At 41.2% G+C, this 17882-nt stretch overlaps 1 long non-coding RNA gene across 4 annotated transcripts in view; it reads left to right on the forward strand.

The window, feature by feature from the left end:
* Positions 1-17882, forward strand: part of LOC149525317 (uncharacterized) — a 156874-nt gene that overhangs the window by 60923 nt on the left and 78069 nt on the right. For 2 of the 4 annotated variants that reach the window (XR_016348621.1, XR_016348617.1), the window contains exons 3-4: positions 9229-9293; positions 9387-10355. This is a non-coding gene — a long non-coding RNA (uncharacterized LOC149525317). Of the gene's footprint in view, positions 1-9228; positions 9294-9386; positions 10356-17882 lie in introns of those variants that run through there. The other 2 variants (XR_016348614.1, XR_016348615.1) reach the window with 1 other exon arrangement.

Below are 17882 nucleotides of genomic sequence, written 5' to 3' on the forward strand. Positions count from 1 at the left end.
AAAATAGGCTATTTTGAAATTTGGCATGTCTACATAGTGCCAGATTTCAAAATAATGCACTATTTCAAAACATTCCTTATCCTTCATGCAACGAGGTTTACTGGGATGGCGAAATAGCGTGCCTGTTATTTTGAAAAATATTTCTAAATATGAGGCGGCTTGTGTAGACATAGGGTAGCTATTTTGGGATACTGGAGGTATCTCAAAATAGCTGTGCAGTGAAGATGCACACTTATGCTACGTCTAGACTACAGGCTTCTTTTGGAAGAAGCTTTATTCAGAAGAGATCTTCTGAAAAAACTTCTTCCGAAAGAGAGCGTTCACACTGCAAAAGTGCATCAGAAAAGCGATGTGCTTTTTCGAAAGAGAGCATCCAGACTGAACTGACGCTCTCTTGCATGTAAGCTGTGATTGCTATAGATGGAATGGCCAACAGGGCACCTGTGCTTTTTTCTCTTTCCTTGTCTTCCAAAAGAACTCCTCCTTCACTGTCCACACACGCCTTTTTCCGAAAGAACTCTGTCGCAAAAATACTTCTTCCTCATAGAATGAGGATTACCAGTGCTGGAAAAACCCCTCTGTTCTTTCGATTTTCTTGCAGAAGAATGCAATTGTAGTGTGGATGTTCCTCAAGTTTTGTTGGAAAAACTACCATTTTTCCAACAAAACTCTGTAGTGTAGACATACCCTAAGGCTATGTCTAGACTGCAAGCCTCTTTCGAAAAAGAGCGTCTAGACTGCAAGCAGTACTTTCGAAAAAGCAAGCCGCTTTTTCGAAAGAAAGCAGCAAGTGAGTCTGGATGCTCTCTTTCTAAAAAGCCCTGTTGGCATTCAAGAATGCCTTTTTTCGAAAGAGCACTTTCGAAAAAAGGCGTTCTTCCTCCTGAAATGAGGTTTACCGCCGTCGAAAGAAAAGCCGCGTTCTTTCGATTTAATTTCGAAAGAACGTGGCTGCAGTCTAGACGCAGGTGAAGTTTTTTCGAAAAAAGGCTACTTTTTTCGAAAAAAACCCCTGAGTCTGGACACAGCCTTAGAGGGAACACAGGTTAGGAGCCTATATACCTTTGAAGATCTGGGTCCATATTCGTAGGTAAGTTGTTCCAACAGTTAACTGCCCTTCCCGTTAAAATATATACATTATTATAAGTCTGTATGTGTTTCAGCTTCCAGCCTTCATCTGCTTAATTAAAAAGCCCTTTGTAATTGTATGCTTTCAATCAGGAAGAAAACCCTTTATTTTAGATTAGGAGAATACCAGAACAAGAGAGAATAAAAGTAATGTTTTCAGGACAGAGTACAGAATATGTCTTTTCTGACAGTCTTCATTGAACCTAGAAAACAAAATGGCTGCTGAAATCTTCACACAGGAAAAGAGCGTAGAAATTTAAAACTCCAATACAGTGAAAAAAAAGGACATCATGGGCTCATAACTATATACACCGCACACATTCCAACGCAGCCAAAACTGAATATCCCAGCTGACCCTGAATAGTTAATGTTACCTTATTTTCACTAAAGACCAAGCTAGGGTTACAGTAATATTGCTTTTATTAAATGCTGCTGTGGAATTAAATGGAAAAGGGATTGAACTTGGTCTCACACGTACATCCATGCACTCATATACAAACAAAGAAACAAACCCCATCTTGCTTTTTCTTAAAGTTACCAGTCCGTTGATTACATTAACTCACTGGCCAGGCGAGTTAACTGCGAGAGGAGAAGCGGAGTCTTCTCTCGGTCCGGACCGACACTCCAATCTTGACAAGACGAGACCCGGAGATTCACGCAAGACCCCCCATCTTTTATAAGACTTTTCTCCCATTCAAGTTATACATTTTGCTGTGTCAGTTCTTAATCAATCACCGTTCTATTTAACATCTGTTTATTTGGGAGTTATTCTTTACTTTGACATCAATATGTTGGTTCCTCTTTCCCAGTATTATTTCAAGGCTGTCTAGTTTGTAATGGGATGCTTGCCCTTAACAGTCCAGGGCTATCTATAATGTCCTGCATTGGTCTGCTTTGTTTTGGGCCTCAATTTATGGTACCTTGATGCCGTTGAGTCTTATGGCCTCTTTTCCAAACTCTCACATTCCAAACTCATTCACCCTCCATCCCCAGGAACTACACAATAATTTCGCACATGGGAAAAGGGATACAATTGTCCATACAAAAGGTATCAATCTATTCCAATATAAAGCTTCTATTAGTACAAACTTAATCATTCATCATATTTTCTTTATAACACAATCTATATTCTAGTGACTTCTAAGAGCAGCAGTGTGATCATGCTGAATCACAAGAATCCTTCTGACCTCTTTCTCACAAATGGAAAGTTACAGAGCTCCAAAGGTTACAAAACTTACATTCACAGTATACTGAAACTTACATTTACATTATACTGTACTGGGCTGAGGCTTTACACAACGTTTAATTTTAAGAACACCACAGCCAGGTAAGCAATAGTAAACCTGTATGCTACGTCAACACTGCAGACTTCTTGCACAAGAACTATTTTGCGCAAGAGTTCTTGCACAAAAGGTCTTGCGCAAGAGCGCATCCACACTGCCATGTGTTTTTGCGCAAGAGATGTGCTTTTGTGCAAGAGTGTCCATGGCAGTATGGACGCTCTCTTGTGCAAGAAAGCTCTGATGGCCACTTTAGCCATCCACACTGCCCGTCCACACTGCCTTCTTGAGCAAAGAGCTCTTGTGCAAGAGGGCTTATTCCTCATGGGGAGAGGAATAACTCTTGCGCAAGAAGCTCTCTTTTCTGACGCTTTACTGTAAATTTACTTGTGCAAGAACACACGTGCAGTGTAGACACTCTGCAAGTTTTTGTGCAAGAACAGCTGTTCTTGTGCAAAAAGGCTGCAATGTAGCTGTAGCCATAGAGTTTTGTGAGAGATATTTTCCATTGGTTCAACTCTAGCAAATAGGATGTTAGCTACAAAGTCATTGCATGGTTTGTGCCTGGCTCATCTTGCTTCTTCATTCTGAATGTGCATAACTGGTTCAGACCAGGTGATATAAAGAGAGAGAGAGAGAGAGAGAGACTATTTCTTATAAAGACATAAGAGCAATGCTTGGTACAAGTGCACCAGCAGTCATTAGCCATTCTCACATCAATGGTTTTACAGTTTTGTCTCCCATCAGTTTAATTGCAGTGGAATTTAAATGCATTGCAGGCTATTAGGAAGCTGAAAACTTTAGCTTTCTTCAGAAATCCATCTGCCTGAAGCTAAACTTCAAGGATGAAATCCTTGCCCAGTTGAAGTTAGTAGCAAAACTCCCACCGACTTCAGTGGGGCTACAATTTCACCCCATGTCTTGATAGGCAACATGTTTGAAGTTACCACTGCTCGTGAAGAAGAGGAGCTTGTTAATAATCTTTCAATACTTGTGCATTTCAATATAAAGATGTTATTTAATATCAGTATGCACTTTGGGTACGTCTAGACTACATGCCTCTGTCGCCAGAGGCATGTAGATTAGGCTACCAGGCATAGGAAAATGAAGCGGCGATTTAAATAATCGCCGCTTCATTTAAATTTACATGGCTGCTGCGCTGAGCCGACAAACAGCTGATTAGCTGTTTGTCGGCTCAGCGTGATAGTCTGGACGCGCGGGTGGCGACATCAAAGGTATTTACCTCATCCCAAGAGGCATACCTGGGTGGTCGACATATACCTTTGATGTCGACACCCGCGCGTCCAGACTATCGCGCTGAGTCAGCTCATCAGCTGTTTGTCAGCTCAGCGCGGCAGCCATGTAAATTTAAATGAAGCGGCGATTATTTAAATCGCCGCTTCATTTTCCTATATCTGGTAGCCTTATCTACATGCCTGTGGTGACAGAGGCATATAGTCTAGACGTACCCTATATAGATATCCTTCCATGAACGTGAGAAGAACATTCCACTCCCCAAATTCACACTTTCATTGTCTGTCAGGGGATATAAAAGAATCTACTTTTGTAATATGGGTAAGAATAAGCTCACAGAGTTCTCTGCCTTTCTCCAGCAATCCCTGGCTTTGACACTGTATCAGCAATGGCAGTTCTAGAGCAAAAAAGACATTCTGATATGTATTCTCCATTTTTTGGAGGGATTGAAATTAAGTTAACTTCCAATGTACTTTAATTACTAATAGACTGGGTCATTGGCTTTAACAATGCCAACAAGACTATCATTTTTTACCCTAATTAGTTTAATTGAGAAATGTACTCATATATTTTGGTTTTTAGTAAACAGAGCAGGGTTCTAATTAAAAAAATTAAAAGGACTAGTACATTCACAAGAGAAGCACAGGCATATACATAGAAAGATAGACATTGGCATAGAAACTGAGTGTTCAGAGCACACCAGTGGATAGTCATAGCTGTTTATGTTGAAAATGAAATGAATGTCTTCACAGAATCTAAAGGGAAGTAGCTTAGAAGAAAACCGTTCATGTATGCTGCATAAAGGTGAGAGGAAGTTTTGTTGTCATTTGCATCTGGGCAGGATATGAGACAGAAAGTGATTTATTTTGGAATTGTTACTGCTGCTATTAATTTGCTGAAAGATGACATATTACTTGCAGGCTGTGATTTGAATTTCTCTTTCCATTCTTTCCTTCCTTCTGCAAAGTGTCCAACCATGATCAGAAGGTAGGTACTCAAAGGTCAAGACCAAACCCCATGTTCACAGGCTCTTCCTGTTGTTCTGCCAACCCTGGAAAAATGGTAACTTAACAGCTGCAGGCCTTCTAGACAAATGCATGCTTTTTCCTTCTCAATGTGCTGTTGTTCTACTGTTGCTTTGTTCAGATGCGCCTTTTGGAAATCAGGTGCGAGTAGGTGCATGCTCCATAGTCCTGGTATGCAGATGAAATGGTAACACACTGTTTTTAATTAGTAGGTTCTGACACCTTAAAGCAAAAATAATCTAAAAATCAAGTTGATTGTATCCCTTTAAACAGATTCTCGGAAGAGAAATCATCCTCTTAATGATTTGGATTTTCTGTTTGGTTTTTACAAAGGGAATTTCATTTGTTCTCATCCACTCTTCTGTTATAACTACTTCACTCTCCCTGGTTTGGATTGGCGCTGGATGTAATGGACAATGATTGGGAGGTTGAATTTGCTTGTTAAAGCTACTGTGCAGGTCTTTTTGTAGGCAACATTGGTGGAGCAATGAGTAGAAGTGAACCATGTAAGCAACAGAGGACGAGTTTACTCAGCATTCTTTCTTTCCATAGACCCTTTGTTCATGTGCAGTCTGAAAGAGGGAGATTTCTATTCCATATTTAACTTGTGTATCAAACCAAAACACTGCATCCAAAAGCCACCTCTGAACTTTGTAGCTTTATAATGAACAGCTTCAAAAATCTACATGCATGCATTCCTGACCTTGAGCATTAGTCATTGAGGTGTGTATCTTAGCTTTCCTAGAATTTGAGTTTGGATTTGGTCCATTATAGTAGTTTGAATTGAAAACTCAGATCTTAAGTTTGGACATGAGGACTTGCTTTGGGTTGATACCAAGTATTTCTGTGTCTTCTGCCACCTGGTAAACTTTCAGTAGGGCAAAATTCTTCAGAATATTGAGCTGAGAGCTGGATATTGCTGGTAGGACTAGAGATTAGGCATGGTACTTACTAGGGATGTTAAATATCAGTTAACTGAATAGCTGATTGACCTCATGGATTCTTATCAGTTATTCAACTATTCTGTAGTCCCTGGGGGCAGAGCCTGCAGCCAATGTGCTCTTGAACTGACTCAGTTCCAGCTAGTGCTGGGTTTGGAAGCTCAGGACCCACCTCCACCCCCCAGACAGGGGCTGCTGCTGTATCTGAGGCAGCAGCACAGGTGCAAGGCGAGAGCTGGTCTGCAAGAGGAGCCAGTTTAAAAACCTGCTCTCCTTACAGACTGTCTGCCTATTGCCCTGTGCTGCTGCCTCTTATACAGCAGCAGCCCATCAATGAAAAATCTTGGCTCTTATGTCTTATTAGCTGAGCATTCTGAATCACCAAAAGATCAGAAATGAACTTGTTCTAGAGCACTATACATTGAAAATTGTGGCATATGTCATTCAAAAGTTAATTCCCATCTCTGCAGAGAGGTCTCGTATCAAGGCCAAGGAATAAGTGGGCCTTATAGAGAGTTATGGGATCTCAATTGGTGGTCCCGGAAGACAGGAGGCTCCTGAGGGAAGGGACTTCTCAGGAAAGCTGGAGGAGGAGCTCAACAGTAAAGGAGAGGTATAGAGGCTGCTCCAAGAAGGAGATACTGAAAAGGAGGAGCTATGAGTTTCAAACCCTAGGGAGCCTTGGAAGGACATTACCAGATGGTAGCAGGCATGCCTGATCCCAGAGGAACTATATTCTATGGAGAAGAGTTGCAGTGGTTTGATCTTTGCAGGAATCCTGAACTCTAAAGACAGAACCACTCCCCTCTCCCAGTGACAGTGAGAAGGCAGTCCCCATGTCAAGAGCACCTCACCGGTAAGGCATCTGGATGGAGGAGAAGGAGATGGATAGACTCAAATGGAGAGAATGGACTAAACTTAACTTCTGCCTTCCCTTGTTCCACCCTCAAACTAGGACATTGGGTAGAAGGATTTTGGTAGAAGGGGGCATTGTTAACTATATAAAAAATGCCTTGATCTCACTGAAAAGCTATTAGGGGAAACTGAAGTAGAGGTGTACACACAGTTCTACACTAGGCTGTGAGGAGGCATATTAGCCTTGACACAAGGGGCTACCCTAGGGTAAGATGTCTGCCCTAACACCTCAGGGTATGTCTACACTACCACCCTAGTTCGAACTAGGGTGGTAATGTAGGCATACCGCACTTGCAAATGAAGCCCGGGATTTGAATTTCCCGGGCTTCATTTGCATAAGCCGGCCGGCGCCATTTTTAAATGCCAGCTTGTTCGAACCCCATGCCGCGCGGCTACACGCGGCACGGGCTAGATAGTTCGAACTAGCAAGCCATTCCGAACTATCTGTACGCCTCGTTCCACGAGGCGTACAGATAGTTCGGAATGGCTTGCTAGTTTGAACTATCTAGCTCAGGGGTGTCCAAACTTTTTTCAAAGAGGGCCAGATTTGATGAAGTGAACATGTGTGAGGGCCAACCATTTTGCCTGACATTCTTTGAACCATTAAAATTAAATGCAAATTAACTATTTTATGCAAAGTTTATTGCAAACGGCATACTTTTCATTTCGTCACATGGAGGACAAATCTAAACAGGTGTTAAATCACTCTGCCTTTCATATCTGAAGGCCAGATGAAAAAAAAAATCCAGGAAGCTGAAATATATGTCAGGAACATTGTAAAGTACATTACATATTATTGGTAATAAAGGTTGTCTGTCAACTTTTAAGTTCAAAAAATATGAACAGGAACAAAACACCAAGTATACATGTTGTGTCCAAATATATTTATAACTGATTTAGACCAACTGACATTAACTGAGATTTTACAATGTATTCATCTCAATACATATGGATTCGTTGGGGGCCATAAAAGATAGATATTGCCAAATTACCCGGGGGGCTGTATTAAACTGGAACACGGGCCGCAATTGGCCCGCGGGCCGGACTTTGGACATGCCTGATCTAGCCCGTGCCGCGTGTAGCCGCGCGGCACGGGGTTCGAACAAGCCGGCATTTAAAAATGGCGCCGGCCAGCTTATGCAAATGAAGCCTGGGAAATTCAAATCCCGGGCTTCATTTGCAAGTGCGGTATGCCTACATTACCCCGCTAGTTCCAACTAGCGGGGTAGTGTAGACATACCCTCACTTATTAGGGGCATTACAAGGCTTGCAAGGTAGGGCCCTGTAAATACAAATATTGCAAGAGCCAGGCTGTCAAGGACCCAGAAGGGGTGCAAAAAGGAGTTAAGAGCTAGTGCAGAGGCAAAAGGCCCTAAGTAGAGGCCTTCTGATTCTACAGATCTCCAAAATATGTGTTTTTTCAGTGTTGCTGGCTGTTCTACAGGAGAACAAACTCGGTTCTCAAACAGAACAATTCATGTGAAAAAAAATTTGCGAGGAATCCAGAGTTGCTTCTGCAGGGATTGATATGTCCATAACTTGTCTGCTTTGGTACTACAGTGATTGCATGATATAAGAACTTAAATAGAACAGGTAAGGAATTATATTTATTTTGCAATAAAAAACAGCCAAGCAATGGTAATTTATGATACATTTGTATGATACATTGCTAGAATAACTATACTTACTAAATTGGTGTGATTTGCCTCATTTTACCCAGTTATCAGTAAGGAATCAGATGAAGTGATTTTAAGACCTTTTGGGGTGTTCCCCTGGGACATGAAAGCAAGCAGTCCTTCTAATCCCTTATTTCATTAACTCTCATAACCAACATATGCAAGCCTGAACTCTTTTCCAAGGCATAGATTGGTGGGCTACTGAGGAAAAAGATTGATGACTGGCATCTGTATCTATGAGGTGGTCAGCTTGTGATACAAATTCCTTCCCTTACTTCCAGAGCAGTTGTGTGCCACTCTTCGTGTGTACAAAGGCCATTTGCTTTTTATGTAGTAATGAAGAACAATGTTTTAACAGACAAAGGAACTGCTAGTTTATTATTGTGCAGTCTTTGACTAGCACTAGATGCTGGGAAAAAATGGTAATTCACAGTGTGAATGCGTCTTGTCTACCCGTATGGGCTAGAGCGGAGCATGTACAATGTATATGGCATAAGGTACAATGGTGAACATTGTGAGAATGAGAGAAGCTCGAATTACAACTGTTTTTGATAGCCAAGGGACTTATAGTCTTTTGTGGTTTTAACCCCCCCCAAACAAAATCCAAAATATTGTCCTTTTAAAGTGTGCGTTGCTGCATTCAGCTACAATATGTTAGTTTCAATGTTTGCAAATTAATGTACAAAACCTACAGATATATTGTTGGAACACCTGGGTTTTCCTGTTTTCTCTTGTAAACTGATACAAGGCACAGGTGGCTCCTCATTAACTTATTTCATGCAAATATAAATATGCTGCACAATTCTCCTGCCTTAACTATATAATTACCAAAACATGATTGTTACTGATTTAATGTAATCAACATTGTAAAGGGGAACATTCTGAGCTCTTTGTGAATGGGTCTATTCTGAGGGGATTTACACCCCATGTAAATCTGATTTAAATGCGAAAGTGGTGGAATGTGGCTTTCCTATTTAACCTATGCAAAAATCTATATTCTCCCACCTAGATTACTTGCTGTGCAATGGGATTCTCAGCTGGTACACAGTGGGAGAAGGGAGCGACAGAAGTCCGGTAAGGATGGAGGAAGAAGGGGAGGGAATAACTCAAACAAGCAAGTTATACATTTTGATTCAATATTCTGATATTCTTATCAATGCTTTCCAGAATGTGAGACTGACACTAACTGCAAAAAATATGGAGAAAGCAGCAAACATGTATGCATCACTATGGTTCTATGATTTTTTTAAAGGACTACTCTTACCGCATAAATAAAAACCTAGAGGAAAAAGCAACAGTGGACTATCTTGACATTCAAAAGGAGATTTTTTAAATAAAATAGTTTTAGTAGTGTAAAGATATATTATCTCTCTGTTTTAATATATTGAACGATAGCCACTTTTATTCAATTAAGATAATACACTTCAAGGTTAACTACCATTTGCTGTTCACTTAGGCAAGCTATTGTACATTTATGTAAATTTCATGAACAGAGACACTACTTGAGTGTCTTAATTACAAGTAAAAAGTGTAATTTAAATATGAATAAGTTGCCTATATTTCCTGTTCATTTTCCTATCATCTTAAAGACAAAAATTAACTAGCCATCTACGTTGCACCCTCTGTGTCTAAATAATTCTTTTACACATTAAAAAGGAGGAAAAATTTAAAATGTCCCAGTCTTTAAAGAGACGAACAATGTGGATTTCAGTGTAATCAAACCACAGTTTGTTGTATAAAGACAGAATTTTTGTTTATAACTAGTTTGTGTAGTTTTTTTCTGCATGTAGATAGTTTCTTTAATTTATGCAATCAAAAGTTTTTTTTAACTTTCAGACAAGACAGTGAAAGGTTTATTTTCCATGCATATATTTTTAGTGCTAAGAGTTAGCATGCATATTCTATATATATAGTGGAGTTACATAGTGTTTAAAATAATTTTTTATGTTAATTCATAACCATCATAAGTGAAATTATGTGTAATAAAACATTTATAGCCTTGTTCCTTCATAATTGTTGGTCCTAACTTCCTATGTTCCCTATCACATGTATAAAGTCTTAGATTTTTCCCCCCTGTTGTTTTGAGTTGTTTGTGTCTAAGAATGATCTGGAAAGAAATCTGTTAATCACATAACAGGATGATTAGTTAATAAAATACATGCTTCATTTCTGTGGACCGAACAGCTATCTCTGGTTCTCAGTGTGTTACACAAGCTCCTGAAAGAATATTCCTAACCTTCACGAGGTAGCTGCTTCTCTCCCCCAGCAGCAAGAAGTTCACTATTCATTCTGTGCTTGCATCATCCTTTCCAACATGTTCCCACTGATACATTAAAGGAATTAATTGCTCATAATGATCTCACCATCTGTTAACAGAGGTTCATACCTACAGGCTGGTGGCATGTGGTGGTCCTATTCAGAAATCAATAGGCAATGCTGGGGGAATGCTTTCCCACATTGCCTTCCATTGCACTTTGAAAAGGGGAGGAGAGCTCAGTGTTGGCCATCTGCTCCTTGTCTTTCTGTGAGAGACCTTGACGCAGTCCAGCACAGCTCTGATCTGACTCCAATCTGATTGGAATGTGGCTGATCTGAGAGCCTCTCAAAGCTGTGAAAGTGAGTCAAAAGGAGATCCCCATTGTCCAGAATGGCTGAAAGAAAATGATCACTTTAAAATTCATAACTCCCAGGTGCCTGCCATCTATTCATGGGAAAAACTCTCTGAACTTCTCTTCATTAAAAAGAGAGGGAGTTTTGCTAAAAAGAGAGAAAAGGAAGTAGTTTGTGGGAATATGCAGGGGATTTCAGGCTAAACAAATGAGGAATGTGGAATTTTTTTTGTATTAAAAGAACCATGTAAGGAAAGGGAAGCATTTGTAAAAGCAAGCCTGTGTACTAGAGGCCCTTCCCTGGGGCACTGTAGCAGAACAAAAAAGGGACTTTTGTTTTCCTTTAGGGAGATTTGTTTTTCCTCTCACCTGTGTGAAAGAGGATAGGAAAAGTATATGTATGTCTGTTTTTACTTTCTCTGACATCCCAAACTAATCTTGCTCTCGCTCTCTCTCTTTTGCTGTCTCTCTCCCCGTCCTTTTCCCTGTAGTGTATTGTTTTGGTTGCCGAAAGTGCTGACTTGAATGTGGACATGTGAAACATTGGTGTATGTCCTCACTGTGCTCTTTTGGGGGCGGATGGTGGCTCTTTTGGCCTGCCATCAAACTTTCCCCTCCTCCACATTTTGTAATCTTTGGTGCCTGGCCCATCATGGCTGTACTGCCAAGCATTACCAGATCCTTCCTCAATCCGCAGATATACTACATGCACTTCCAAAATCTGAACATCTTTCCTCAGAGCCTTAGGAAATCTCAAGTGGAATATGGTTGTTCCCTTTAGTGCATCTAATTCTTTTCTAGGACTTTGGAAGAGCCAAAGTAGAGACTAAATGAACTCCCAGATAATAATAGGGTCTCAGGCCAGAAACCATAGTGCTTATCTCATCTAACTCCTGCATAAAATCATAGATCTGAGGTTCCTTCCAGACCTTCAAGAGGTTTTCAAGTCAAGACCCCTATTACTATTACCAAGACCATCCCTGACAAGTTGCCCTATCTAATCTTAAAAACAGCTGATGTTTGAGAGTCTACAACCTCCTTAGAAGCCTATTTAAAAGTCTAACTTCCTTTCTGGATAAAAAGTTTTCCTTAATGTCTAACCCAGCGTTTCCCAAACTATGGGCCACGGCTCGGTACCGGGCCACGGGAAAAAAATACCGGGCCTCAGCATGGCTGCCGGGAGGGGAGAAGAGTGGGGCGGGTGGGCGGGCGGGCGGCCAAAGCAGGGCTGGGGGCAGCGGGGCTGTCCAGCAGAGATCTGGGCAGGCGGGCGGCGGAAGCAGGGCTGTCTGGCTGCGGAGATCGGAGAGGGCAGGCGGCGGAACCAGGGCTGCACGGGGGGAGGGAGAGCTAGCCGGGGGAGATCAGGAGGAGGAGGACGGGAGAATCAGCTGCCGGAAGCAGGGCTGGACGGGGGCTGTGGAGCTGGTGGGGCCGGGGGGTGATTGGGGGAGATAGGTGGGTGGCTGGGGGGAACCAGCCACTGGAAGCAGAGCTGGATGGGGGCAGCAGGGCTGGACTGGGGAGATCGGGAAGAGAAAGGCGGTGAGCGGGACTAACCTGGGCACATGCAGATCCTGCAGACCGTGGCAGATGAGTGAGTCTGGCCAGGGATTCCATTTTTCCCCCTTCCCCCTCCCAATTACCCTCCCTGGAGTAGTTGCAAACTGCCTGGTAGGTAGACACAGACAGCGTGAGCACGTCTACCAGCCAGGCAGCTAAGGACTAATTAATTAATTTTATTAATTATAATAAAACTTACCTAATTAGAAAATACCAGGCATTTTATATGTCTGGTAATTTCTCAATTTCTTTCCCAGACAAAACCTTCAAATACCGGAATGTCTAGTACAAAACCAGACACCTGGCAACCCTACCCTTCCTTGCACCCTCCCTCTTAGCCAGATACCCTATCCCCAGTCTGCTCCTGCTCTCACCTCCTGAAGTGCTCATGTGGCACCGGGTCCCCCAAGCCCTGACCCAGGCTGAGTAGAGGATGCAGCTGGGTGAAACATTGAAAATTTATTCATTTTTCATTATTTTTTTTTATATGCGTTTATATTTTTGGGCTGAAAACAACAGTACTAAACAAACCCGGGTTCCAACTAAATTAAAAATTTTGGGAAACCCTGATCTAGCCAGTTTTCTATCCATCTTACAGTCCATTTATCCAATCCATATTCCCTTAACTTGCTGGCAAGAATATTGTGGGTGACTGTATCAAAAGCTTTGCTAACGCTGGCACTGGGGGCTTTGGGAGGACCAGAAACAACTTATATGAATATTCATCATTTGCTTATTGAATATGCAAATATGCAAATGAATTTTACAGGTCCTCCAAAAGCTCGTGAATGGATTTACTGGTCCCCGTGTCAAAAAGTTTGGGAACCCCATGTCTAACCAAAATCTACCTTGCTACAAATTAAGCCTGTTGCTACTTGTCCTGCCTTCAGTGGATATGGCAAACAATTGATCATCATCTACTTTGTAAGAGCCCTTAACATATTTCAAGACTGTTATCATGTTCTTCCCCAATCTTTTTTCAGCTACCTCTACACAGCACAGTTATTTCAGAATAAGCTATTCCAGAATAGTTATTCCAAAATAACTTATTTTGAAATAGCATGTCTACTTTTCAGGGAAGCCTCAAAATTAGTCCGAGGCAGGCTTCCCTCATGTAGACATGCTATCTCGATTTAGAACCCCACGAGGAATAACTTAGAATAGCCCTGGTGAGGGGCTATTTCAAAATAGCAGAAGTGGAGCGTCTACACATGCCTTATTTCAAAATAGCTATTTTGGAATAGGCGTTATTCTTTGTAGAATGAGGTTTACTGAAGTCAGAATAAGATGTCTGTTATTTCGAAATTATTTTGAAATAACTGAATTGCTGTGTAGATGCTCACATAATTATTTTGGAATAATGGCCATTATTCCAAAATAATTTTGCTATGTAGACACACCCTTCAAGAGTAAATGTGCCTGTTTTTTTACACCTTTCCTCATGGATCAAGTTTTCTAAACCTCTTTTATCCTTTTTTTTTTTGCTCTTCTTTAGAATCTTTCCAATTTGTCCACATTTCATAAATTGTGTTACCCAGAACTGGACAACTGTGGCTTCACCAGTGACAAGTCGAGCAAGACCGTAACCTCTGGTGTCTTACATACAGCACTCTTGTTGGTACACCCATTTTCACTGCTGCATCACATTGTTCACTTATATCCAATCTGTGACCCATTACTTCTCCTAGATCCTTTTTCTGCAGTACTACCACCTCCCCAGGTATTCCCCATTTTGTAGTTATAAAATTGATTTTTTCCTCCTAAATGTAGGATTTTGCACTTATCTCTATTGAATTTCATTTTCATTTCAACCCAGTACTGACCAGTTTGGGACCTCACTAGATAAGTTCCCCCACTGATGACTATTATTTCATTATGGTCTTGCACCTACTTTGACATTACCCAGAGTACAATCTGTACTACTGCATGGCTGTGTCCCCTTAATTCTGTAGTGTGGGGCGTCTTCCACTATTTTGCTGTCAGAACATCCGCTACTGGCCTGTTCCTACAGCCTTCAGAATGCAAAATTGGTATGCTACATAGATGCTTAAACCAATCGCTAATGAATTACATACAGGACAACATCTGCAAATTCCTAGTCCCAGCCTTGTTCCCCTCCCCAGAAATGTGCATCTTGCACTGCTCAACACCCTTCTGAACAGAACGGGCTCATAGAAAGTCCGTAATTTATCAAAGGAAAATGTTATGCAACCATCTTATTATCCCAAATGGAGTTTCCTCCACAACTTAATCCACATACTGGTCAAGATAAAATAATAAGTGGTGTATTAACTATGGAAATACAGATTTTAAGTGTTTTAAAGTAATGATGCATAAAAGCCAGGATTGGTTTCAAAAGAAATAAAAGATAAAAGACAAGTTAATGGCTAACTTAACATACTAACAGCCCCTCTCCTCTTGATTAAGAATTTCCTAATATCCTGAAGCACAAAACTATTAAGCTATCATGGGGTAAGTGTACATGCTTGAAACTTGGGACACCTGGTTTCAATTCTCTGTTCTGTCACAGCCTGCACATGTGACCTTGGGCAATTTTAATAGTTGTGAGCCTCTGTAAAATGGGGACATAGCACTTCCCTACCTCACAGGAATTTTGTGAAGATAAATCCACTAAAAACAGTGAGGGGCTCATGTACTATGGTAATATCAGTCACATAGGCACATAACTACACTACAGATTCTTTAGGATAGGAAGCATTTTTGGGTGAAGTATCTAGTGCAACAGGGTCCAGTCCATGATTATGGTTCAACATAAAGGGGTAGCAAGCAGGACAATTGGCCAGAGCCCCATGCCACACATTCTTCAGATCCTCAATTCTTTTAATCTTTCCTTGTGTTTTTCTTCTAAACCTATTTTTGTTGCTCTCCTGTAAACTCTCTTCAGTTTATTCACTTCTTTGTGCTGAGGTTTGAGCCTTTTATTTTTAATTTTTTTTTCTTAGCTAACACAGGGTGAGCTTATTGGAGGAATTTGAATAATATGAGTTTTTATTTGAAAAATATTATGTGATAATTCAATTAAATCTGCTCCTTATACATTTCCAGTCTGATAGAGGAATTAATATAATGTGCGCAACATTCATTTTATAATTTCCTCAATCTTGACTGTCACCATTACTTCTCTTAGGAAACTTCATACAAAAGAATTATGTTAAGTCTCTTTAAAAGAAAAGGATAAAGGGGAATAAAGAAGAAAACATAAAAAGGAGTTTCAGTGTATCAGGCTCCAGAAATGTTGTGGTCTGTTGTAAATACCACAGAGTGGAAAGCTAGCATTAGATACCATGAGACCACACTATTCAGTTGGTTTTGAGGTGTCTATAGGAGGGAGTCTCTGTCCTATGCTTCTCAAGAAGTGCTCAGCAAAGGACCCCATCACCTGCACAAGTAGCTATGAACCAGATAGAGATACCTGAAGATGAAGACTAAGCACCTTAATGGGACTTTCAAAAAGATCTGAGCAGGTTAGGTGCCTAATGATTTGTACTGTATTTTTTAAAAGTGTCCCTAATCTTGGGTAATTCCTAATCTTCGACTGCTGATGGGGGAGCAAGGTGAAGAGGGCAGTTACCCTGGGGCCCAGCAATTCAAAAGGGCACATGGCTTTTGGCCACTGTCCCTCCTACTGCGGCAGTGGTGGGGGCTGGAGCCATGGGCCCTTTAAATCTTCAATGCAGCCCTGCGTGGCATGCTCCGGGCAGCACTAAGAGCTGTCTGGGGGAGGGAGGGCAGTGTGCTCTGGGCACTGCTGTCCTGTCCCTTCCCACTGAGGTCCCACGCTTTTTGTGAACATGGAGCCCGAGCCCTCCACCTGTCTTGCCCAGGTGTTTGGCAGATCTGTTAGCTCCCCTGAATGTACCCAGTTGAGACATATGTGACTTAATTTTCAGAGAGGCTCATTACTCACTGGTCCCACTGACTTGACTTGTCTGAAAGCTGGGCTCCTGGCCAAAACTTTAATGGGAGGCTTTGGGTGGCACAACCTCTGAGTTCCCACTTTTAGGGTATGTCTACACAGCATGCTTATTTCAAAAGAAGCTATTCTGGAATAGTTATTCCAAAATAGCTTATTTTGAAGTAGCACATCTACACTGCAGGGAAGCCTCAAAATTAGTCCAAGGCAGGCTTTCCTAATATAGATGTGTTATTTCGATTGAGGCGCTGGGGAGGAATAACTTAGAATGGCCCTAGTGAGGGGCTATTTCGAAATAGCAGCAGTGGAGTGTCTACACACGCCTTATTTGGAAATAACTATTTCGGAATAGGCGTTATTCCTCGTACAGCGAGGTTTATAGATTTGGGAATAACTCGTCTGTTATTTCAAAATAATTTTGAAATGGAATGGCTGTGTAGACACTCACATTGTTATCTCAAAATAACGGTGCAGTGTAGATGCGTCCTCAGAGACTGGGACCTGATTTGTAAGGTGCTGAGTACCCACAACTCCAACTGCAGTGAATGGGAACTGGAATTACTTAGCACATCTGAAAATGAGGCCTAGGTAGTCAGAAGCGGGAGCACCTACAATTAGCAGCCTATATGATAATTTGGACCTTTGTCTTCCCAATCCCTGCAGTTCCTAAGGCACTTCACAGCTTACAGTGTGGGTAGTAGCACTATCTAACTACTTCACATTCCTTTACTGTTCCTTAGCTGCACAATTCATGTTTTGTGAAAATATGTTATATATTCTTGGCATATTCAGAGCATCATAATTTGGTCATATCAAAACCATTTTTGCCTGGTACATTCAGAGGTATTCCTATATCATGTTTCGATCTCCATCCATTTCAATCAGCTCTCATGACTCTTATCACAAGTCTGAAAACAACTGGTGATTTTGTTAAATCCACAACACTTGGAGTCATGTGATTATTTGAGAATCTTAGCTTTTATTTTTAAAAAATAAGCTTCTAAAGTTTTCAGACTGTCAAGGTTATGGAGAAATGCTTGAAAAACATAAATCCTAAAGTCCTTACCAGAACAATTATAGTAACATACAACTTATTAAACAAAATCTCCTGATTTCTTTAATCCAATCTGATTGGGACAGGACTGATTTATGCTTTATTAAATGTTAATTATTTGTCAATAGGGAATTTTGGCTGTGAAACTGTGGCCTTTTCTACACTGCTATGTTTTGGTGCCAAAAACCGCAATGCAACTTTTGTCAGGGAAAAACATCCAGTTCTGGTGAAAAAAACCTTCCAACTTTGAGAGAGACTTTTGTCTTTTCCCCTCTCTTTATTGTTGACAAAGAGCCAGTGTGGACTCTGTTGTTTGTTTTGTGGCGAGAACTAGCTTTAGCCAGTGTCCCACAAAGCCTGCCCTAATGACTGTGCTCAGTGTTTTGTGATCTTTGCTACCCTGCATGAATGTGCTCCTCCCCCTTTAAAACTCTGGGAAGTACCTGACAGCTGAGTGAGCAGCTCCATTTGAGAAAGAACAAATCATTGGAATGCTCCCATTC

Source organism: Pelodiscus sinensis, chromosome 2 (assembly GCF_052426305.1).
Source record: "Pelodiscus sinensis isolate ZL-2025 chromosome 2, ASM5242630v1, whole genome shotgun sequence".
Lineage (NCBI taxonomy): Eukaryota > Metazoa > Chordata > Testudines > Trionychidae > Pelodiscus > Pelodiscus sinensis.